Consider the following 11848-nt stretch of genomic DNA (forward strand, 5'->3'; position numbering starts at 1 on the left):
TTTTTATATTCGGTCAATAATTTTATGAAGTTCTGAAAATCAGATGGACACCATCCAACTCGAACTGTGCATCATTTTAATCACGTAGATTACAAAAATATGTTGTTCGGATACCTTCTGACTTGTATACTGCTTCAATATACGCCATTTCTGCGGGTAAGCAGTAATCAACATTAATACCTGGTTGGTAGCTGAGGGCTGCAGGGAATGCTTCCATCACCTCCTGCGCTGTGTGGACCTTTGAAACCTTGGAACAGTCTCTGACGGAGTGTCACCTGACTACATTCTCCACTCGTGCCGTTCTGATGCAAAATGCAGCAATAACAACACGCCAAGGGCGTCTATACAATAGATAAAGACCTGAGATATTGAGTATTTTTAATATTTTGGAAAACAAATGGCGCCCTGTAAGTAGCCATAAAAGATTACAATGCCGACCCTCTAAGAACCTGCGTAATATTGACTTTTAAATCATTTCATTGAAAGAAAAACCCCTGACTACATTCGATTTTTTTCCTTTCCCTGAGAGCTGGAGGGAGTAAGGGATGGACGGCAGGGTCGCGCCCTCCCCTTGCCTCCGGGTATGGGCGCTCTTGCAACACACACTTCGCTTTCCATCATATCTGCACACGGAGATGCTCTCTGAAAGGAGGCAGAGGATTTTTTTACGTTCGTGCATAATTTCGTAGAATTTTTGTTTTGCATATTCGTATTCCGGTTCCTGTGGGTTTATTTATCGATTGTCATTCCTTATTTTTAGTTCACAGATGCTATTTGAGTTAAATTATTGTCCTTTTGTCATCTGGAGATTGTGAGTGGAACTGTGAGTGCTAGAAAACGGAGTGCGAATTGGAGAAATCGGAACATTTCCGACATATTCCTCTTTTTGAGGTAAATACGGGGATGACAGAAGCAGAGGCATCGAGAAACATTTTCACCGTGTGTGGGGATAATGCCATTGGACAGAGCACAGCAGCCTGGTCAAAGGCGCCTTGCCACGGTTCGTGCGGCTCCCCAGTCGGAGGTTCGAGTCCTCTCTCGGGCAAGGGTGTGTATGTTGTCCTTAGCGTAAGTTAGTTTAAGTTAGATTAAGTAGTGTGTAAGCCTAGGGACCAATTACCTCAGCATTTGGTCCCATTGGAAGTTACCACCAGTATGTACAACAACACAGTACTCCGTCTTCAGGACACGAGTGGCCTACCAGGACCATCCGACCGCCGTGTCATCCTCAGTGGAGGATGCGGATAGGAGGGGCGTGGGGTCAGCACACCGCTCTCCCGGCCGTTATGATGGTATTCTTGACCGAAGCCGCTACTATTCGGTCGAGTAGCTCCCCAAGTGGCATCACGAGGCTGAGTGCACCCCGAAAAATGGCAACAGCGCATGGTGGCCTGGATGGTCACCCATCCAAGTGCTGATCACGCCCGACAGCGCTTAACTTCCGTGATCTCACGGGAACCGGTGTAGCCACTGCGGCAAGGCCGTTGCCTACAACAACACAGTACAACAAGAAAATGGTTTCTCTTTTTAAAGAGGATCGTTTTGACATTAGTGACTCTCCACGTTCAGGAAGACCTTCAGTGACGGAAGAAGATCGTTTAATCGCATTAATCCACCCTGATACATGTAATCTACTCGAGAACTAGTTAATGTGATGAATCGCGATCATTCTACCACCATGCGACATTTTCTGTGGTGTAAGTTCAAAAATCTGGTGTATGGGTGCCGTAGGCTCTAATCCAAAGTCACAAAAATCAGCGGGTGGCGATATGTGCACCTCTTCTTTCTCGTCGTCAGTTGGCTCATGAACAGCACTGACCATTCCTATCCTGTATCGCTACTGGTGAGGAGAAATGGTGTCTTGAGGCTTACGTAAGGAAATGAATGGTTACTCCCAAATGTACAAAGACCTGCTCGCTTCCATAAACGATAATGTTATGCAACTGGTGGAACAGCGACGGTGAGGTGTAATTAAATGCTCCCTCCAGGTGTAAACATCACTGCTGACATGAAACTTCTTGGAGGATTAAAACTGTGTGCCGGAGCGAGACTCGAACTCAGGACCTTTGCCTTTCGCGGGCAAGTGCTCTACCATGTGAAGTTTGGAAAGTAGGAGATGAGGTATTGGCGGGAGTAAAGCTGTGAGGACGGAGCGTGAGTCGTGTTTGGCTCAGATGGTAGAGCTCTTGCCCGCGAAAGGCAAAGGTCCCGAGTTCGAGTCTCGGTCCGGCACACAGTTTTAATCTGCCGGGAAGTTTCATATCTGCGCACACTCCGCTGCAGAGTGAATATCTCATTCTGATCACTGCTGACATTTACTGTCAATAGTTGAGACGTCTTGCAGACGAAATCCAAGTACAACGACCAGAAAAACTGCGCAAGGTGATGCTAGCCACGATAACGTCCGCCCACATTCTGCTAGACTGACAAAAAACGCTATACAGTAGTTGCTCTGGGAAGTCACTCCGCACCCACCTCGTTCATCTGATCTTGCGCCTCAAATTTTCACCTTTCCAGGTCTCTGTCGAACAAACTTCAAGGAACTCCTATTCCGAATGAGAATGCCTTCAAACATGGCTCGACGATTTCATCACCTCAAAACCACGTGATTTCTACAGTCGCGGAATCTAAAGGTTACCCCAGCGTTGGCAGACTGTTGTAAGTACTGAAGGAGAATACACTGTTGGCGACTAACGTCTCTATAATGTGTATATGTTGTGTTTATTAAACTTACGGAAAAACGCTACGAACCTATGCACCAACCCAACAGAACAATCCACAGTCACCTATTCACCACAACCACTTACACACACTCACAGATCATACCGGACTCGAGAGTCCATTACCGCAGCAACGTATTTTCGTCATCTGTCCCTGTCTTGGGCTATTTCCTTCCATTCACCTTCAATACCTAGGCTCCTCAAATCAGCCTTCACATTGTCCTCCCATCTACGCCTCGGTCTCCCCACAGGACGTTTTCCCTCTAGGTGCCCTAACAGTACTCTGCGCGCTGCCCTGCCCTCATCCATTAGAGCTACGTGACCCGCCCATCGCTGCCTACGTGATTTAATAATACTGATTATGTCAGGGCTTGAATAAGAGTTCGTGAACCTCTTCGTTATGCAGTTTTCGCCACTCTCCGCTAATGTCATCCCTTTTTGCTCCGAAAATTTTCCACAAGATTTTGTTTTCAAATACTCGAAACGGCTTTTCATTTTGCACAGAGAGAGACCAAGTCTCACACCCATACAGCATGACTGGTAGAATAATAGGTTTGTATATTCTAAGCTTTAAATTCCTAGACAATATCCGTGATTAAAGTAATCTATTCAGTGAGAAGTAGCACGCATTTCCCGCCCGTAATCTCTTCTTCAGTTCGGATTCAATCTCATTTCTCGAAGTGATGCCTACACCTAGATACTTAAATGTGTTCACCTTTTCAATCTGCAAGTCTCCATCTCTTAACATTTCCTAATCTACTGTTGTTGGCATTCTAGTAATAACAAGGTATTTAGTTTTGTCTTCACTTATCCTTAGACCTTCATCTTCACTAGCCTTGATTAACGCATTCGCATTTGCTGTTACAGATGCTTTCCTATCGCTAATGATGTTTAGATCATCTGCATACCCTAATATCTTAATATTTCCATTTAACTACACACCCTCTGAATTATCTGCTGCCATTCGTACAATATGTTCTAGGACTAAATTAGAAAGTAGCGGAGACAGGGATCTCCCTGCTTAAGTCCATTCTTTATCACAAATTCTTCTGACTCCAATTTACCCAAGCGTACTCTACCCTTTGTGTTTTTCAAACTTGCTTCTATACGTCTAACATACTTCTTCGGTATTCCATGTTCCAAAAGAGTTCTGTACAGTTTTGATTGCAATACTGAATCATATGCTTTTGTAAAAGCTAAGAAAAGATTATGAACTGGTTTATTGTATTCCCATTTCTTTTCCAAAATTTGACTCAGGGTGAATATTTGGTCTACAGTTGATCTGTTCCTCCGAAAGCCAGCTTGGTAATGCCCCACAATTTCATCTGCATGTGGTGTAAGCCTGCTTAGCAGAATATTCGAGAAAATTTTGGAGCATACTGGTAATATTAATAAGGCAAAGTGTTAATTCAGGAGGATACTTACATCTCCCGCTCGTCGCTTGGAAACGAAATGATAATGGTATTCATTGCCTTTCGGTCGCTATAAAATGACGCCAGCTCAGTGACGATTGGTATACATTATTTGCAGAAGTTACACACTGACCTTTGCACAGATTTCACAGAGGAGAGGCACCACACTCGCTGGCCGCGGTCGCATTTGACTGCCGGAGCCGGGTAATTGGGGGCCAATTACACGGCACTATTACGAAGATTAACCGGCGGCGCGGCGAGGGCTGGCTTACGTTAGAAGCTGTTAAATATTCCGGAGGACTGGGACGAGGTGCCCTCTGCAGGCAGCGAGCCTTTAATCATCGTTAGCAGCCGTACCAAGCTGTGCGCGGCTGCACCATGTTGCGGATAATCTGGTGGGTACAACTTTGTTCCTGCCGCAGTCGCCGACTCGCAGTTAGACAGGCGCGCCAACGCGCCCTTGTGCTACTACTTTTCGATTGAACCGGAACCGCTACCCAGGCAATTTGCAGCTAATGGCGCTACACATGGACGGGCGCAATATACAGGTGTGCACCAGGCCGACCGATTACCTCTGGAGTGGAAACCAAATAAAGTGCCTAAACTTCTCAGCCGCGCTGGGAATTACGAGTACTAAAGTATCTCACCATTGCCGCCTAGGCTGATTATCTGACAAATGTAACAGTTCCACAGAAGAAGACCCGGGACGCAATGACGCACTCCTGCTGTCATCCTAGAGCCCACCTGCAATCTCCCTCCCAAACCTTCAACTTTTAAAAGAATCAAACTCCCACGTATGAAACGTCTGATTACTTCACAAATGAGTTAATCCACAATTCTATGTAAAAACAAGTCGTCGTTTAACGCAGTTACCGAATATCTAGAAAGGTCTTGACTTACTTGCTACAGAGTTTTACGAGATTTTCTTATATACGTTATAACTAATATATAACGATATATGTTATGTAATTTAAAATGAAGAAAAGTTACCAGCAAAAGATCCCGACGACATAAATTGGCATAAATTCTGATCTTACGTACTGTTGCTGTAACGAGTTGGCCGGCCGCTGTGGCCGAGCGGTTCTAGGCGCTTCGGTCCAGAACCGCGCTGCTGCTACGCTCGCAGGTTCGAATACTGCCTCGGGTATGGATGTGTGTGATGTCCTTAGGTTAGTTAGGTTTAAGTAGTTCTAAGTCTAGGGCTTAAAGCCATTTGAACCTAGCTGTTTCTAGGCGTGAGTAAGTATATTACTATACAACAACGCTCTCATATACTACACAGTACTCTTACTATGGATAATAATTTAACAGCAAAAAAAGAAGTTCATTTAACAAGGATCCGCAGTAATGGAGAATGTCGTAAATTTGAAAGCAGTAATAATGTGATACTACTGGTAATCGACAGACAGACTAATTTCTAGTTTGATAACGGAGAATTCTTATAATGCAGATTGGGAAACTCGAAATCGAGCTGTGTTGATGCTTCACTAATCATGTCCAGGGACCGTTAAGTGGTTCTAAGTTGCCTTTTCTTCATCAGAAATCTTCCATACTCATTTACGTGTGCAAAGCTATGGATTCTATTCGACTCAAGCCTTTGTCTGAACTTTTAGCACAAAAATCGATTTCCTTAAAATGGAACTACACATCACTGCCAGGCTATGAACTTGCTTCTCCAATAATGGATTAAAACCTTTTTTCAGAAGAACATTATCTGCTTTAGTTACCTTCTCTACAGTCATTAAAATAACAAACTGCAGAAAGGTGATTAAGCCATTAGAGTCTGAGAAAGTTGTAAGCTTCCTCATTTTTCTCTCTTACCCGTAATGCTAAACAAAGAACGAACGGAGGTGGATCTACATCTAAATCTGCGTTCGTATTACGTCGTCTGCTAAGCAGTGTGCGACAGTTGGTCCGTAATGCATTGGCATCATTAATTCCCCAACCCAGTTGCATTCGCTAGTAGGGCACGGCTGAATCTGTCTGTGTCATAATTACTTTCATTTTACCTTTGTGTTTAAAAAACTATGTTTTGTGAAAATGTGCTTCTGGAAAATGGATTCTGCGAATTTCATTATTAGTCCTTTTACGACTCAATGCATCTTTGATTAAGCTGCTCCCAGAGGAGTTTATTCGATATTTATTTGAAACTCTTGGTATGGCTAATCGAAACCATGACGACTCGAGTAGCTCATCTTTTTTCCTTCATTATCTCTTCCATCAACAGTGTTTGGTAACCATTTCATACAGGGGACGTGAAGTTTTTGATCGGACGATATTTGTGTAACCAGCAGTTTTTGTAAACAAGTTAAATTTTCTAGAGAAACTGAAACTATATTAGTCTTCCTGTTCCTTTCCTGACAGCTATGTATATTTCGTCTTTTCTGAGCAACTCGTCGCCGATGGTTATTCTTAAATATTTCGCTGTTAGAAAGGCTTTTTGAGAGCCATCCTATTGACATGCTGAAGCTGTATCTCACGAGAATGTAGACTCCAGTCTTCAGTGGAATGTATACTGCTTAAAATCAACTAAAAGTGTGCACTAGAGCGGGACTTGAACCCTGGCGTAGTCTCGCATATTATTCTGACGTCCAGCAGAGTGTACGTTTTGCTCCTGTGTGAAGGTTTCGTTCTGGTACAAAACTCACTATGTTGTCTCCTACCTGTACGTTGACATGTGGTAACTCCTTTCATTCAAAAATATTTTCTTAGCACATAAAGGGGCGGACAGAAGGATCTACGGGCTCAGTTCGCAAACTTCATACACACAATTATCAAGCGTCTACGAGTTCTTGTTGTGACGTCTATCGATATATACCTGCTCATGGGATTTTTAATTAATTGTAAAGAACCATCCGAAGGAAACTGCAGCATTCTCCAAGTAAACTTCAGGCAGTTACAAGATTTGCAGTTGGATAATATTTTCTTACTCACTGTAGAAATATGTATCAACTATTTAGCAGGTTCCATTTTCCATAGTCACCTAGCAGAACTGAAAAATCTGATTCCTAAAATGCATATTTTCAAATACAATTTCGAAAGCGGTCTTATAATGCAATCCTTTTAATCTGTACAAGAGCTTCTCAGGATCTTACATTCAATGTGTTACATTTTTTATATCACAGTAAAGGAAATCTTTAGCTTTTGTGGTTTCAATTTTTAGTCCTTTTGTAATCATTAAACGTATAATATAGTAAGACACAGACGGATTACAGACATTGGCTGCGAGCAGGCATTGATTGAAATCAATGGAGAAAGTTGGAAATTTGTGCCGGACTGGGATTCGCACACGGGTCTCCTGTTAGTTAGTCAGATGCTCTGACCATTTATAGAATAACACAGTGTTTCTTACGAAGTGAGAGCAGCTTTGGGGCCCATGCTCTCACGAAACAGAAAGGGGAAAATTATCGTTACACTCTAGTAGGAGAAAGAACATCCCCGACATTCGTCGGCTGTTTCCAGCTTTCAACCAGGAAGTGCAAAAAGCTGCAAGCGGTATCATGAACGTTTGTCTGTAGGGAAACTATCTGTTCTTATGCGTTATGTACAGCTACGAGCAAAATAATGAATGATGAGCTTACCTTTACGCAACCTGCGAGAGAACGGAAGCCGCACAGTCGTTGTAGCCTGACTGCTACTCAGTCGATGCCATCGTTATCTTCACTGTTTTTTTTTTTCTTTTTAGTCATCTTTTTCGTTCCGCCTTTTCTATCTCAACCGCGCGTGGTACTCTCACTTCTATAGCGTCATCCGTGCGACAGTCTGATCAACAGTCACTTTGCGCCCGCAATGTGAACGCGACAACTCCTTTACTCTGAGCCCACCTTGCAATGCCACTGTGTAAGATACACAACTTTTAGGTTATTGTGCTACCATAATGAATCCATTAAATACATTTTTTCTGTTGTTTAAACATTTGACTGGTTCTAAAAGTTCTGCAATTGTCAAATTCTTATCGAAATCTATAGTAACCTCCATCAACCTTGTAGACACAATCGGTAACTTATTTAACTGTGCAGAATGGCACAATGCATTAACCGCTACAAAAGCAATGCCCTAAAATGACGTACGGCCGCTACTTAAGCTTCCACTTCTTGTATAAACTGAAAAATGTGCGCATCAATAAACTCAAAACCTGAATATATGAAATAGCTTAACCGTGCTTGTTTCTACCTACCGATATGTCCCATGGGATATCGTCTGCGCGTCCGATGGATCATTCGAGCCTCGACCCATGTTTCATTCATTTACATTATATTGTCTGGTTTCATAACTAGCACATCACGGAGATACTGGTGCCTCCCGTCACACGATCTCCATTTCCCGTTAACGCCTTTATATAGGAGCTTTTCCACCTGAGCAAATGTTTCTTGGAATGGAGAAGAAAATAAGAGTGCCGACGGCGCCGATTGTTCTTTATCGACGTAGTACCCGCATGTATGCAGCCTAACTACATTTTAGATAAAACTGTTCCGTGTCCATCACACTACAATAGTCTTACTTAATTCGACACTTCTTCCGTCTTATAGATCGCTTCACAGACTTGTACCAAAGGACCTCCGGCGTCCCACTGCCTTACGGAATGAACACACAGCTTCTGAACACGCGTAGGTCCTGCTCCGTACTTCTCTTTCCTGCGGCATAAGAAAAGAAATAACGGCAAGAAGCCATTGAGTGCACACAGACTCGCAACTGTTCGAAACAAATCACGCACCGAACTACAGCCGCCTACAACTACGGCAAGACTGAGACGTTTCCATAGAAACGTAAACAGAAGTCGGATTATATTTTCGGTTGTTACGAAGCAGTCATTAGATGACTACATTAAACATCACGAGTCTTCTTTGGCTGAATGGGGCTAAGATACGGTGCGCGACTTAATTTGTGTCATAGGCGCTAATCTAGCAACGTTTGTGGGATAGCTTCTTTCATGTCTTGAAAGTATTAGAAACGGTTTGTTGTTGCTGTTTTTTTAAATCAGTTAGGGCATTGCTTGGGAAATTGACATTCGATACCTAATAAGGAAATATCATAACAGTATCGTTTCACGTTCTTCGATAGTGCATTACGGTTGAATAGTTGCAGATCAGTCCGCCATTTTTCGTTGTTCGTCTGCTGAAGAATACCATATACTGCCGTTGCCTCCCAAGTCATTCGCGCTGTTATTGGGCCAGAATATAGCAACATCTACGATCTGTCTATGTTACAGGGTCACCTTTGTAATTAAAACGGACTGAAATCGCCTAAGGATTGATGTTATCAGCATTCAGTGACTTTTTATACGAGTCCTCCGAGAGAAACTATTGCTTCGTTGATAGACCATAGAGTAGGAACGTGGAGTTCACTGCTTTTCCGATAGAGACCACAATGGCTCCATAAAATTCAAATGGCAGTGCTGCAGGGGGAAGATTGGAAGATTGGGACTTAACATCCAGTCGACGACGGGGTTATTGGGGGCACCGCACAGACTCCCATAGGAGAAGACTGGAGAAGAAAATTTGCAGTGCCTTTCCAAGAGAACCATTCAGGTATTCGCCTAAATCGATTTGTGATAACATGAGATTACGGTCGCGCCGAGTGGGAGTGCAGCATTTTAAACCACTCTGCCATCTAGCTGACTCGTTCTGAAGGAAAAGGTTCAGTTTCCCACCTGGTCTTCAATTTAGGTGTTCCGTTATTCCCCAAAACAGCGAAGGTAATGTGTGACGACCTCTGCCAGCGCTCTTATTCATCTCACGCTAATGAAACTAATTTTGTATTTTTCAGCCCAGTTAGTGGAGACTTCGTTGCAAGGGAATATGCAGTCACCAACTGGCAGTGACGCGAGGGTCACTGAAATCACGCACTGTATAACAGTGATTTAACTAGTTTTACGCTGCATACTCTACTGTAGCCTATCCACGCATTCACTCTATGTGCCCGCATCTCGTGGTCGTGCGGTAGCGTTCTCGATTCCCACGCCCGGGTTGCCGGGTTCGATTCCCGGCGGGGTCAGGGATTTTCTCTGCCTCGTGATGGCTGGGTGTTGTGTGCTGTCCTTAGGTTAGTTAGGTTTAAGTAGTTCTAAGTTCTAGGGGACTGATGACCATCGATGTTAAGTCCCATAGTGCTCAGAGCCATTTGAACCATTTTTCACTCTATATACAGAAAGTTTCTCAGTAATAGTTCTGTCATAAATACCCTGTTTACGCAGTTATCCTCCCCAACGTCTGGTCGACGATATGTTCGAAAGATGTCTGTTAAGGTAAGAAGTGAATTTTATTTTAGGAACACTTTAATTACAGATAATTCTCTTTATGCATTCTGTAGTCTGTATCTTTATTTAACATTTTCATCTGCACCCGTTTTGTGTTTAGCGGCAGAGATTCTCTCATCCTGATATCCAATAAATGTGTTATTGATTTCTTACCAGTATTATTACTTCCTTTACCCCTGGCGGTGATTTTCTTGTGTAAAAAATGCCAAATTGTAGCCTGGACCAGAGTCTGCTTTAAATAATGGCTCCCCCTATAACTGGTTCGGTATGACAGTTTGAAGGTCGGAGAATGGTGTTCAACTTCCAATATGACAATTTCTATTAAAATGTTGCTGTATTCTTCTAGATCTTCTGGCTGAAGACGGCCTGCCGAAACCGTTGCTTTGCAACCCTTTTTACAAATGCGCCTAACAGGATACCATAGATAATTCAGTTCGCTGGGAAACTTCCGGTAGCACGCGATGTTATATAATCATATTGCTGAAAACGTACTGGTGAGTGATCTCTCTCCCATATACAGAGGGTAGGCACAAATTTGAAAACACCGAAAACACAACACATTAGCATGCCTAATACAGTTTAGGAAACCAATCAAAAGAGCTACAATTCATCTCGGAATGAATAAATTCAGGTCGTATATGGCTTCATGGGACTCTTATACCATTCTGTAAAGTAGCGGCAAGTTCACCTAAGGAAAATGGAGGAGGACTGCTATCACGTAACCTTCTCTCCACAACCACGAACAAAGAGTCAATAACATTAATATCATGTGGCCATGGGGGGGGGGGGGGGATGCGACAATTCATCCTCGTGCAAACAAAACGAAAACTGGAGGATGATAGTTGTGTGAACAGCGACCTTGTCGTCTTTGAGCATAGCATCAACAGGGATGCAATGCAGCTCATCAGTCAAAATAGTCACGTAATCCTTGGCAGTAGTGCGACTTTGCAGGGTAACCATGAGGCCCATGGAATACTACGATACGACTGCACCCCCGCCATGTTCGCTCTTTTAACGTACATTACTGGCCATTAAAATTGCTACACCGAGAAGGTCACGTGATACAGACGGCCTCGTATCACTAGCAGTAGACATGACAGGCATCTTATCCGCATCGCTGCAGCCACGTCTCGATCCGTGAGTCAAGAGATGGGGACGTTTGCAAGACAACAACCATCTGCACGAACAGTTCGACGACGTTTGCAGCAGCATGGACTACCAGCTCGGAGATCATGGCTGCGGTTACCCTTGACGCCGCATCACACAGAGGAGCGCCTGCGATGGTGTATTCAACGACGAACCTGGGTGCACGAATGGCAAAACGTCATTTTTTCGGATGAATCCAGGTTCTGTTTACACTGTCATGATGGTCGCATCCGTGTTGGCGACATCGCGGTGAATGCACATTGGAAGCGTGTATTCATCATCGCCATACTGGCTTATCACCCGGCGTGATGGTA

General features: G+C 43.6%; 1 pseudogene; it reads right to left on the minus strand.

The window, feature by feature from the left end:
* Positions 1–1371: 1371 nt before the first annotated feature.
* LOC124791165 lies at positions 1372–1489 on the minus strand (annotated as a pseudogene).
* Between the last annotated feature and the right edge of the window lie 10359 nt (positions 1490–11848).

This window comes from Schistocerca piceifrons, chromosome 3 (genome assembly GCF_021461385.2).
Source record: "Schistocerca piceifrons isolate TAMUIC-IGC-003096 chromosome 3, iqSchPice1.1, whole genome shotgun sequence".
Lineage (NCBI taxonomy): Eukaryota > Metazoa > Arthropoda > Insecta > Orthoptera > Acrididae > Schistocerca > Schistocerca piceifrons.